This window comes from Dipodomys ordii, unplaced genomic scaffold (genome assembly GCF_000151885.1).
Source record: "Dipodomys ordii isolate 6190 unplaced genomic scaffold, Dord_2.0 Scaffold11, whole genome shotgun sequence".
In the NCBI taxonomy this organism is placed as follows: domain Eukaryota; kingdom Metazoa; phylum Chordata; class Mammalia; order Rodentia; family Heteromyidae; genus Dipodomys; species Dipodomys ordii.
The window spans coordinates 14381566-14394890 of NW_012267227.1; positions in this window are offsets into that span (position 1 = coordinate 14381566).

The following is a 13325-nucleotide window of genomic DNA, read 5'->3' on the forward strand; positions in this document are numbered from 1 at the left end:
AGAAACTGAGATCTGAGCATCACAGTTGAAAGCCAGCCCAGGCAGCAACATCCACAAAACTCTTGTCTCCAATAAACCACTCAGAAAACTAGAAGTGGAGCTCTAGCTTAAGTGGTAGAGCACTAGCCTTGAGCTGAAGAGCTCAGGGACAACGCCCAGGCCTAGAGTTCAAGACCCACAAAGGACCAAAAAAAAAGGAGAAAGGAAGAAAGAAAGCAAGAAAGAAAGAAAGAAAAGTACAGTAATCCCCAGAAAAGAAGATGAACTGGACAAAAGCAAAAACACAGAAAATTTTTGTATTTGTTATGGCCCCATAAAGGACCAGAAGAGAATCCGAATGTGCCCAGAACTGGGCACAGCACTGACCACCACCATCTGTTTACCTCAGAACTCTGAGTCACCAACTAAGCTGATGGTTCAAAGGATCAGGAGAGCATTAGCTTTGTTGTAAGGAGACACAGAATGCATAGCTGTTGCCAGCATTCTTGTGAGCCATGCAGAGAGAGCTCTTGGGGGCACTGGGAATAGAAATAAACCTATCTATCCCAAAAGGCAGTGAGCCCAAGGCTATGGCAGATGCCAATCAGGACTAACCATAGTAAGGGTGCAAAATGATGATGCTCCTCATTAAAAATGATTAAGAACTTAAGCCAGGCACCAGTGGCTCATGCCTATAATCCTAGCTACTTTGGGATCTGAGATCAGGAGAATCTAGGTTCAAGGTCAGCCCAGGGAAACAAAGTTCACAAGACTCTATCTCTACCAACAGCTGAGTACTGTGGCCTAGGCCTGACGTTGCATTGACTCAGGCTGCTGAGATCAAAAGGATCATTGTTCCCTGCCAGCCCAGGCTGAAACAAAAGTTCATTAGACCCCACATCAACAGAAGGGAGCATTAAAGATTTGCAGACATATTTTAAAACTTCCACAGTGGCCTCCTGTCATAAATTATTCCTGTTCCTCCCAGATGCCAAATGGATTCTCCTCGCCGGACCTTCCAAAGGTCTCATCCCTTGATATCACCGATTTGAAATCCAGAATCTTGACACTGAAGCCAAATCCAAATGTCTATGACCAAAAAAAAAAAAATCTGTTTAACTCTCTACTGCTGAAGGACAATGTGCCCTCACATTTCGGTGACTTAAAAGTAACAGCATTCATCACTCTAGTTTCAGCAGTGAGGAAGGAATTCCGGAGCCACTGAGCTGGGCAGCTCTAGCTTGGAAAGTCTTGTCAAGATGGCAGTGGGAGCTGCCACTGTGGGGGGGCCTGGCGGCAACCACACAATCCAACAATCCACTCCCCACGTGAGCTCCACACAGCAACCTTGGAAGGAGGCCTCCATTGCTTCTTGGCTATGGATAAGAGGCCACATGGGCTTTTCCATACAGCTACCTGAAGCAGGGGAGAGAGGGGGAATCTCCCCTGAGTAAATGATTCAAGAAAGAAAACAGGAGGGAATCACCATGCCTTTCATGCTCCAGTCTCAGACCATCACTTCTGCCATATTTGATTTGTTGCCAGTCACCACATTGGGCCTCGCATCAAACAATGCGAAGATATATTTTTAAGACTCTCACATTACCAAGTCAGTTGTCTTTACAGGGCATTATTTCTCTCAAGAATACTTTCCTATAAGAATATTATTCTCCGTGGTGCAAAGAACAATAGTATAAAAAGCAGTAGACAGAGAGAGGATCTCAAAGCCCTAGTGTGACACAACACTCAGGTTCTATCACTAACGCTGTTCTACCTTTACTTAGCCAAGCCTGGGTCTGGCCAGTCAGGGTAAGTGTCTATGAGCTTGAGACACAGAGAAAATGGCTATGTGGCTATGATGTAGGAATTCTATTTGCAACTTGACTTTATGAATAGCCTAGACCAGCAGGACCAACCAACCAGTGAGCAGGTAAAGCACAGGCAGTGACTAGAGCTTAAATGGCACACACTATCTTCTGTAAAGAAGATAGCTCTAACAGTAGATTGTACTGTCAACTTCCCAGTTTCCTTTTCTGTACTGTTTCCCATCCCATGGAGGCCTAGACTGTTTTCACTGAATATGACTTCCTATAAGGAAACTTAACTTGAAGCAGCCCAAGAATAACCTGAACACCTCAGGCATCTATGAAGCAAGGCCTGTGGCCAATAAAAACCTGTAAATAAATATATATACATATATATAATAATATTATTATATATATATATACACACACACACACACACACAAAGAAAACAGAACTTCCATGGTATCGTCAAGGATTGGTGAGAGGCAGAGCAATGGATTGAAAAATCTACTGGAAAAATCTACAAGTCAAAGGAGAGACCCGATGGGTGCCGGTGGCTCACGCCTGTAATCCTAGCTATACAGGAGGCTGAGATCTGAGGATTGTGGTTCAAAGCCAGCCTGGGCAGGAAAGACCGTGAGACTCCTATCTCTAATAAACCACCAGAAAACCAGAAGTGCCACTGTAGCTCAAGTGGTAGAGCGCTCGCCTTGAGCTGAAGAGCTGAGGGACAGCGCCCAGGTCCAGAGTTCAAGTCCCACAACAAAAAAAAAAAAAGGAGAGATTTGAGGAAGTGTGTCAGTGAGATTAAAAAAAAACATACAAAATAATACAGTTTTGAAGTAGCATTGGTATAATATATGTACATCATATGTTTTCCAATAGAATTGATAAAGAAAAAAAACTACAAAGACCTGGGCCTTGTGGCTCACACCACATCTGTAATACTCTCTACTCAGGAGGCTGAGATTTTTAGATCAAGGTTAGAAGCCAGCCTGGGCAAGAAAGTCTGAGACTCTTGCTTGCAATTAATACCAGTAGAAAATGGAAGTGGCTCTGTGGTTCAAGTGGTAGAGCGCTAGCCTTGAGCTGAAGAGCTGAGGGACAGCACCCAGGCCCAGAGTTCAGGCCCCACTACCAAAACAAAAAACAACCACAACAAAAAACAGAAAAGCCAGAAGTGGTGCTGTGGCTCAAGTGGTAGAGTGCACCCAAGCCCTGAGTCCAAGCCCAAAGATTGGAGAAAAAAAAAAAGAGTAAGTGTGTGTGTGTATGCGTGTGCACGCGCGCGTGCTGGCATGTGCAAAAGAGAGAGAGAGAGAATCTGTCCTAATTTTCTCAACAGCAAGTAAGATGTAACAAGAACCTAATCGACATATCTCCAATGAAGCTGAAAGATCGGTAAATGTCTTTCTAAATCTGTAGGAAATTTTCTTTTTTTACTTTAGGAGTTAAGACCACCTGAAGAGTCACTTAAGCCCTCAGGCAATGCATTGAATGGGAGAAAGTAACATTTCCAATCAATCCCATCGCTTCCCTTTCCATAGGATCCTCTTCCCTCTTTTTGTCAGTTGTGCCTTCAAAATCCTGGGCAAAAACTCCAGAATCCTGACTCTCACAGACACAGCTGGACCTATGCACTGTGAGCCTGTGATTCAAGCCCAGGAGCCTGAGATATATAAGGACAAAGTTGACCCTGCCAGCATAAATCAGGCCATAGGAAAGGAGGAAATAAGCATTTCCAAAGGAAGAAGTCTCTACATCTCTGAGAAGAGGAAAGAAGGAATTTCAGACAAGTAAAACAATAGTTGTACTGTGTAGGGGGGAAAAAATGAAATCTTCAGCAAGATAAAAAGCGGAGGTCATTGAAGGGAACTAAATACATAAAATAATGCCACCTTGTGTCCTAGTTGAGAAAGGTGTAAGGTGGGCCGGGCACTGGTGGCTCAGGCCTGGAATCCTAGCTACTCAGGAGGCTGAGATAGGAAGATCACGGTTCAAAGCCAGACGGGGCAGGAAAGTCCATGAAACTCTTATCTCCAATAAACCACCAGAAAACCAGAAGTGGCTCAAGTGGTAGCACACTAGCCTTGAGCTGAAGAGCTGAGGGACAGTGCCCAGGCCCAGAGTTCAAGCCCCACGGCTGACAAATAAAAATAAAAATAAAATGAAGGTATAAGGTGAAAAATTGGTACTCAGGGAATTTGAGTGTAGATCAAGGTTTCCGCCATCCCACTACTGATAATGTCAAGTGTGAAGCATGTGAGAGACGGAAGAATGACACCAACCCATGGAAAGAAAACCACCAGTATCAACAGTACCATGAGCCAGTCTGGTAAATCAGGCATAAAAGGATCTCGGGGTGATAGCTGGAAACAACGACCATACAGCCTGTATTGGTAACTGCTGTGCATCAGGGGAAAAAAAATGTTCACAATGATTTATGCCTCAATTATATTGCTTAGGCTATTGTTGCTTAGGAAACCACTGACTACTGAAATGACAATGCTGGAGAGCTACAAAAAATTAAAAGTATCAATTTTCAAAGTGATAGAAAACATCTATTACAAGGAGGCAGGAAGTAATCAACATTTATAGCACAATTACCATTTCCCAGCTCTGAACTAAGTGTTTTCTGTTAGATGTTATTTAACTTTCAGGGTCCTCCATGAGAGTGTGGAATGCAAGTTCCTCAAAGACTAAGTTTTAGTCCATTTGTATTCCTACCATCTAGAACAATGCCTACAAATTTCCTTCTCACCATATTTGCTGAAAAATGAATAGATATAATTGCCTCTATTTCTTAGATAGTAGAACTGAGACTCCTATTAATTAAATTGCTAAAAGAAAAACAGATTGCCAAGGTTTTAAACCCTATCTATCTCACACCAAATCTGCTTTCTTGAAAGTCACTTTCTACCAAAAGCAGAACACCTATATTTTCATTTTAATTTAAAAAAAAAATCAAGGTGGTCTCAAATCTCAACACTCAAAATGAAAAGAATATACAAGCAGGAAAATGGAGGCTTGACCAAAAGCAGGTCTTAACATAAAAATCCTGAAGGAGAGCTCAGAATAAATTAAAATATAAAGAAGAAAAAAATGGATGGCCACTTAGGGCAGAAAGATTAATGATTACAGGTTCCTAGGATAGCAGGGTGTGAGATGTCTACCTTCACTTAATGAATGCCATCTTTCATTCTTCTTGACCAGAACTGGTCCTTCTTTTTAACTCGTTTCAAAACTGTTAATAAAAAAAAATCACAAGTACAGCCCAGTGCTGGTGGCTCAGGCTTATAATCCTAGCTACCCAGAAAGCTAAGATCTGAGGATCCTGGCTCAAAGTCAGCCAATGCAAGAAAGTCTGTGAGACTTTTATCTCCACTCAACTACCAAAGAAGACAGAACTCACGTGGTACAGAGCTAACCTGAGCAAAAACACTTAGGGACAGTGCCCAAGCTCTGATTTCAAGCCCCAGGATCAGCACACACACACACACACATACATACACACACACACACACACACACACACACACAATTCAGAGATAGTACTTATTCCCTAAGAGTTCAGATTTCCATTTATAAATAAATTACATCTCAAGTTAAAGCAATGCTATCAGCCAGCTCTGAGAGGATTGCCCCCCTGCTCAGAATGACTACTAAGGATTCACATTATTGAGTTAAACTGGAAATTATGAAGGTCTTTGGACAATGACTTAAATTGTCTGTACCAAGAAAATCGCCATTATTATACACTTCCATAGGTACAATAACTACATGAAATGTTACTTGTCAGAAAGTCAAAGTATCATAGGTATTTCCTAAAAAAAAAAAAGTTATAAACATATTCCTCTTTTTACTGTAGCCACAAGATTTGATTCAATAGCATGCTAGATGGTGATGTGAATACATAAATTTGATTTTCTTCAGATATTGTTGATGCTTTTAGATTTCATTTTCCTTGGACCTTGATCATTTCATGAGGTTTGCTAACACCAGCATTTCTGACTGTAATAATAAACTAACTGCTATTTATCCTCTGATACTGTAGAGGACTAGAAGTCAGAAAACCTGGACTTAGTCTGAAATCTGTCATTACCTAGTTCTGTGACCCTGGCTGAGCAAACTCTAGGAATGAATTTAGTTTTTACATCTCTAAAACACAGCTGCCTGGTTATATCAAGGGGGTCAAAAAGTGTATTTTCACTTTAATACAAGTCTCTGGATTTTGAAGCTTTCTCATATTTCAAAAGATATTCTGTCATCTTTTTAGAGTGTGTGGTTGATATTCGGTGAGGAATTCACATCCAGTTTGCTTTCTGTCTTCAGAGCTGAAAGTTCGAAATCCAAGAGAACCACAAAAGAGGCTGTTGATACTTGGGGAGGGGGAGGGGGAGGTTAGTTCATATACTGCCAAGAGAAAGCTCTCAAGAAGTGTGGATATTAGAACGTCTCCTTCCAGGGTGTGTTATTTAAAGCCTACGTGCTATTTTTCACTCATCTGATTGTCAAAATGACGGGAGAATGATAATGCCCAGGGTCGGTGTAGCATTGGGGGCATGTGCACGGTCGTGTGCTCTTTGTGGAAGAACAAATTGGTAGAACCATTTTAAGTGGTAATTTGGCAGTGTCTATCAAAAGTTTAAGATGTCATGCCCTTTGAGCAATTACAGTGATAATAATTTACCCTTTTTAAGAAGCTATGTTCTGAGCACCAGGTGGCTCATGCTATAAAAAGCCTAGCTACTCCAGAGGTTGAGATATGAGGATCTTGGTTCAAAGACAGTATAAGTAGAAAAGTACAAGAGACTCTGTCTCCAATTATCTGGGGAGAGGCAGGGAACAGGACTAGAAAGGTAGCTCAAGTGGTAGAGCACCAGACATGAGTATAAAAGCTGAGCAAGAGTATAAGGCCCTGAGTTCAAGTCCCAGTACAGGGAGGGAGGGAGGAAGGGAGGAGAACAAAAGAAAAACAGTATGTAAACACAAAAGGATATCCATGTGTCAAAGAAATTTCATGGTGCTATAATCTGAATCCTAAATGTCCCCCCAAAACTTATTGGAGGATTGATTCCCCAACCTGTAGTGCTATTAGGGAGTAGTTGAACATTTAAGAGGTGGAGCCTCAAAGAAGGAAGTTGAGTCATGGGGGCATGGCCTTAAAGGTGGTTCTGGGCCTCTAGCCCCTTCCCTCAGCCACTATGAGGTGAGTCAAAGATTGGAAGAAACTCAAATGCCAACCACTTGAGGGTCAATTGAACAAATTTCAGCATAAACAATGAAGTTCCATGCAGCTATTTAAGAGAAATAATCTTGGGCTGGGAAGATGGCTCAGTGGTAGAGTGCTTGCTTTGCATGCATGAGGCCATGGGTTCGATTCCTCAGCACCACATAAGCAGAAAAAGCCAGAAATGGCGCTGTGGCTCAAGTGGTAGAGCACTAGCCTTGAGCTGAAGAGCTCAGGGACAGCGACCAAGCCTAGAGGTCAAGCTCAATGCATGACAAAAAAAAAAAAAGTAATCTTAATATGCTAACACAGAAAGTACAACAAAAGGTAGAATATGACCTTCTCTACAAAACTATGTTTAGGTATCTATATCATATCCATGCCCTAAATAAATCCAGTGTATCTATTTTTGGTCAGGGGAAAACATTGTATGCCTTAGAGAAATAAAGTTACTCCATCCCAAACCTACTTCTTTTCTACAATAAAATACAAAAGATGTAGGCAAACTAACCTTCACCATGCCTGCCTAAGTTCTAAGACCAGGAAAGTTTTGGAAGAGTGAAATAAGTTCTTACATCTTACCACAGTGTCAAAAAAAAAAAAGTATACCCACATGAATCATGCTCATGAAGGATGATTTGCAGATGTATTTATTGTAACAGAGCTATTTCTGAAAATGTTTGGTGTCTAGGGGATTATTTTAAGGATGGTAATTAGCATTCATGCACCACCTCCAGAAGTAGTTCTGTATTAGCAATGCTGTTTAATTCCTGAATTTATAATGTCACATTTTATGAATCCAAATAAAGATAGAGACAAGAACCAATGTCGGCTGCCACTTCTAAATAGCATCCCTGTCTGAGGACAGTTTGCAGGGATAATAATGGTATCCTGAAACGTGTGGGTTCGTTGCTGTCGTTTTCCACGATAGCCTGGATTTCAGACACAGAATTCCATGCTATGGGAGGTAGCCTAGTTCCTCCATCAACTTGAGAGAGTAAATGATTGTGTGGAATTTGAATAAAAACGGTTGTGGACTATTTCCCTTTAAACCCAGAAGGATAGATAAGATTACCGATTCTGGATATCAGGAGGATTGTGGTTCAAAGCCAGCCAGAGCAAAAAAGCTCATGAGACATCCCCCACCCCACCACCATTTCAACTAATAAAAAGCTAGACATCCCACCCCAGTGCTATAGAAAGTGCAAATAGATCATGCACCAGGATGGCCTGGGTGTAAATGTGAGGGAGATCTTATTTAGAAATTAACATGGGATAGCTCAAGTGGTTGAAGCACCTACCTGGAAATCCAGTGCCCTGAGGTCAAACATCAGTACTGAAATTTAAAATGAATGAATAAGGATCAGGAGGAAAACAAATGCTAGAATGTCAAATATAAAGGTTTTATATCTGAAAGTGTCTCTGAGCTAATTTAAAAAGCAGTGGGGAATTGAGGTATACGAAGGTGTCCAGATCAACTTTTCTATAAGGACAACAGCAAGGCAACGCACAGCAGTGACACAACAGTAAATTACACAACCCTGTGCATAGTTGTGTGACCGCTCTGAAGGCGTGAGTAGGTGACTAGCTAGTTGGATAGGTGGGTGGAAGGATGGACCAATGAGTGAGTGATGAGCAGACGGTGGGTGGAAAGGTGGACATATGGTCAGCTTGGAGAGGTAGATGGATGAACAAAAATAGAAAAAGGAGGCCAGGCGACAGTGGCTCACGCCTGTAATCCTAGCCACTCAGGAGGCCGAGATCTGAGGATCATGGTTCAAAGCCAGACCAGGCTGGAAAATCTGTAAGACTCTTATCTTCAATAAACCACCAGAAAACCAGAAGTGGCTGTGGCTCAAGCGGTAGAGCGCTTGCCTTGAGCTGAAGAGCTGAGGGACAGTGGCCAGGCCCAGAGGTCAAGCCCCACGACTAACAAAAAGAAAAAAAAAAAAAGAGGAAGGCATCAACTGCCAAGAGTAGTTTTTTTTTCTTTCCTGAGAGGCAAAAAACTGATTAATTTTCCATTCCTTTTGACTCCTTAGCTTTCCTGATTTTGCCAAAACAAATGTCCTATTTTGAATTTCTAAGCTACGCTGGTGCTTGATGAAGGAAGAGGGCTTCCATAGGGAATCATTGTTCGCTACAATTCACCCCATTAGCAAAAGCAAAAAAAAAAAAGTGGGCTTTAATCCTGACTTGTGAACCTTAAAAGAGATTAAGTCTGTAGTCATATGGGCAAGGGGTTTTCAAATGTTTCCATTCTAGCAAGACAAGAAAGCACCTTTCCATGTCCCAAGGGCTCTTCACACACCACCTCTCAGGACTAATGGCCTCATGTCAGGGATAAATGCAAATGCTAGGTGCCAAGATCATTTCTTGTTCTCCTTATAGAGAGGACGCTGGTCTGGTTTTGGCTCGTTGATTTTTTTTTTTATGCCTTCTGAAGAACTAGGTTAAAGAAGTCGTCTCCAGGAACTAGGAGGTGGGGGGGAGGAGGGATTCCTTAACCCTTGTTTAAAAAAGTGTTACTATATAAAAAATGAAATTGAGAGGGATACTAGCTGTTTTAAATGTATGTTCTGTGTCTACAGAGCTGAGCTAAGTGGTTTTCAAAACAGTCTGGTACTCTCATCAGGAAGAGTGATTACTGAATATGTAGTTACTGGAAACAAGGTCTATTGTCCTGATTATTCATTGTGGTGAATTCCTTGTAATCAGATCAGTGAAACATTGTAATCCCAGAGTGGTTACTCATGAGCATGCGCAGAGGATGTGCCTATACTGTTAGAACACTGAAAAACAAGTTTGTCAAAGTGCCTCAGCTGTTCTGCGCTGTCTGGTCTTTCTTTCTTCCTTTCTTTCTTCCGTTCTTTCTTTCTTTTGTTCTTTCTTTCTTTCTCTCTCTCTCTTTCTTTCTTTCTTCCCTTCTTTCTCTTTTGAGACAAGGAAGTGTTCACTATTTGTATACTTAGCTATGTATCCCAGCTTGGCCTTCACTTGGCAAACTTCTTTCTCAGCCTGTACCCCCCCACACACACCAAGTACTGGGATCACAGGTGTATACCACCATACCCAGCCAGCTATTCCTTCTGAAAATACCATCCTCTCGATCATTTCTTTCTCCCATTGAACCCAACTGTCCAATCCCAACAATTCTGAAGTAGAATGTCAGTGGCCAGGTAGTCAGGGTGATGTATTCATGTTTCATTTGAGAAGCAAGGAAAATGCCCAGGAAACAACCTTATCTTTCATTCCCAAAAGGCATTGGGGAACAAAGAGAATGGTTGGGGGAAGGGAGGAAGAAAAAGTAAACATTGTTAGATCATCAGAAGCTGTTGCTCAGAAAAGCTCTTCCCCCCTGAGGTGCGATATGATGGCCCCCATCGAGGTTCAGGGTACCACAATGGACTGTGGACAAAAACCTCCAGTGTGGACATCAGTATTCACACCAGCTCATGAGCTCAGAAGTGCATGAGCCAAGTTCTGAACTCAGTGAAACACATCACAGGATGCATTCTCCCACAGAGAAGATCCGATCGCAAGATAATGCAACCTTGTATTCATTCTATTGGAGACCACACCTGATCTTTCACCCTAGATGTCTGAAAAATAGATATCACCCGGTAATTAAAAGAGTCAAAGGGACAAAAGAAGGAAGATGCTCCCACTGGGTGACAGTCATTGAGACGGCCGCTTTCGTGCAGAAACAAGGCTCCGCAGGAGAGGCAAGCCGATTTGCAAATCATCGCATCTCTTCAAGGCAATTTGCGGGGATGAAACATGGAAGCTGCGCTGTGCCTGCTTGCTTTCCTCGTTAAGGTAAATGGTAGTTGTGAACAAGTGCTTTATTTGCATCAACATCATATACATTGGGTGCCAGGCTTGCCTCAATTCAGCTCTGCGTTTTCAAGTTGTAAACATATGGTTACAATTTCTGTGGAGCTGTTTAGGACATTTTTTATGGATCCAATCCTTCCTCCTGACATCCCAGCCAGACTCAGAAAATGTTTAAACTGCTACAAGGCTCTTTACGTCCTAAAGGCTCGTTTATAATAGGAATTGGCTTTGGAACTGTTTATATGCTCTGTGGTGTTGTCTATAATTACTTTCCGGGCTGAAGTGGTGGTGTGGAGGGAGAGCTAGGCGGAGAAAGGAGATGAGAAAAGCTTGAATAAATAAATAAAGGTGTCTTGTGGGGAATCTCTTTCATCTCTCTGGTCTGGTAATTTTCCTTTTTTCTTTTTCCTCCCACTCCTATAATTGAAAAAATAAATGCCTGAGTTCTACCACTGATATTAAAAAGAAACTTCTCTGGGTTGTGTTAGGGTTGTGTTACGCGGCTCTCCCTCGGCTTGAAGTTTGAATAGCCTCTGTGCAAAGAATATTGTCCAGAGAGGAGACCGGTAGGTTGGCTCTCCATGGTTATCTAGGTACACTTGAGGAAACCACTTTCATCTACCTGAGAGAATATGGAAAATACTTGTGTATTGTAGGAATAAGTCCCGAGGCAGGGCACTTGAAAATTACAATTGCTCTTCTGAGGGTGACTGAGCTAATAGTCAAAATCACACACTTGTGTCACGCACTCCAAGTTCTAGACACGAACATTCTGTATAATCCACAGGCTCCGGCTTGTGGACTCTGGTGCCTGACACTTACACAACATTAGGGTAAAACCCCACCAAACTGGAGATGAGTAGAGACTCTAGAACAGGGGTACTCTTGATTTCTTCCTTCCTTCCCTTCTTCCTTTCTTCTTTCCTCTTCCTTTTTCCTTCTTTCTTTCTTCAACTTTTTTCTAAATCCTTCACTAAGTAAACATATAACAATCTTACCTGAAAATTTTTGCAGGTGTGTGTGTGTGTGTGTGTGTGTCCTGGCATCCACCAACAGGAAGTCCACCTGAAACAATGACATAAAGAAAAGTGAGCATCACAAAGGAATGCAGTCAATCAAGGCAAACTTTGGCAACATTGTTCAAGCCCAATGCAACAGGAAGATGTTACTTACCTAGGCCAGATAGACATCTATGCCCTGGATGGATCAGGCTGCCTTGTACAAGCAATTAAAACTTCGTGCGATGAAACACCAACATTGTACAATTAACACATTATTTGTTTGTAATTCTCCTACCCACCAAACCATAATTAGTTGTAATGTAGTTTCCTATATATTGAACAAAAGAGAGAAAATAAAGTTGCCCACAGATGCATTCTTATTACGAATTAACTCACTAGCCTTCTGATTTTATATATCACTCTCTTAGTTAATATGCACATGCCTCCTGAGAAACAATAATAATCTGTAAAAACAAACAAACAAACGTACAGGCTAGACCCTGAACTGATGAGTTCTCACTTGGTGGGACTTCTTGGAAAACAGCCTACAAGCCATTTCAAAACTTCACATTTGCAAAGATGCATTTTTAGCCTTTTACAGGAAGTTTAGAAGATGCTAAATGGAGAGAAAAATCACCCATGTGACCAACTTTAGATAACTACAGTTAAACATTTCCTTCTACTTTTAATTCTGTATGTTTCTGTAAAGACATGAAAAATTTGAATCATACTAGAAATTGCTTTGTAATCTGTTAATTTCACCAAGCATAACATTCTTAGCATTCCTGTGTCGTTAAATATGTTTTGAAAATACTTTAATCAATCCCTTTCTAGATGCTTAATTCCTATATTTTGTTAGAATAAAACATACTCTGATGAACATTTCATCTTCATATGTAATTCTTGACTCACATCTCTGAATATTTACTTTGGGTAAATTCCTAGAAAGAAAAGACCAGCTCAAAAACACGAACAGCTTTGGTGCTGAACTGATTCGTAGGAACATCAGCAATTTTCCTTTGGTACTTGAAAAGACAAATCTCTACATTTGTTTTGTGATGATTCGCACTTCTTTGATGTTTGGTGAGTATGCCTCCATTTTCAAATGTTTGTGGTCATTGTAGTTCTTGTGTCTTGACTTTTGTTCATTCCTAATATTTGCACGTTGCCTTCTTGGAGTGTTCCTCAATTTTTATTTTTTTTTGTCAATCATGGGGCTTGAACTCTGGGCTTGGGCACTGTCCCTGCGCTCTTCAGCTCAAGGTGAGTGCTCTACTGTTTGAGCCACAGTGCCACTTCTGGTTTTCTGGTGAGATAAGAGTCTCACAGACTTTCCTGCCCGGGCTAGCTTTGAACAGCAATTCTCAGATCTCAACCTCCTGAGTAGCTAGGATTACAGGTGTGAGCCACCAGTGCCCAACAATGTTCTTCATTTTTACATGATTTCCAGCATCATTTTTATGTTAATCTCAGG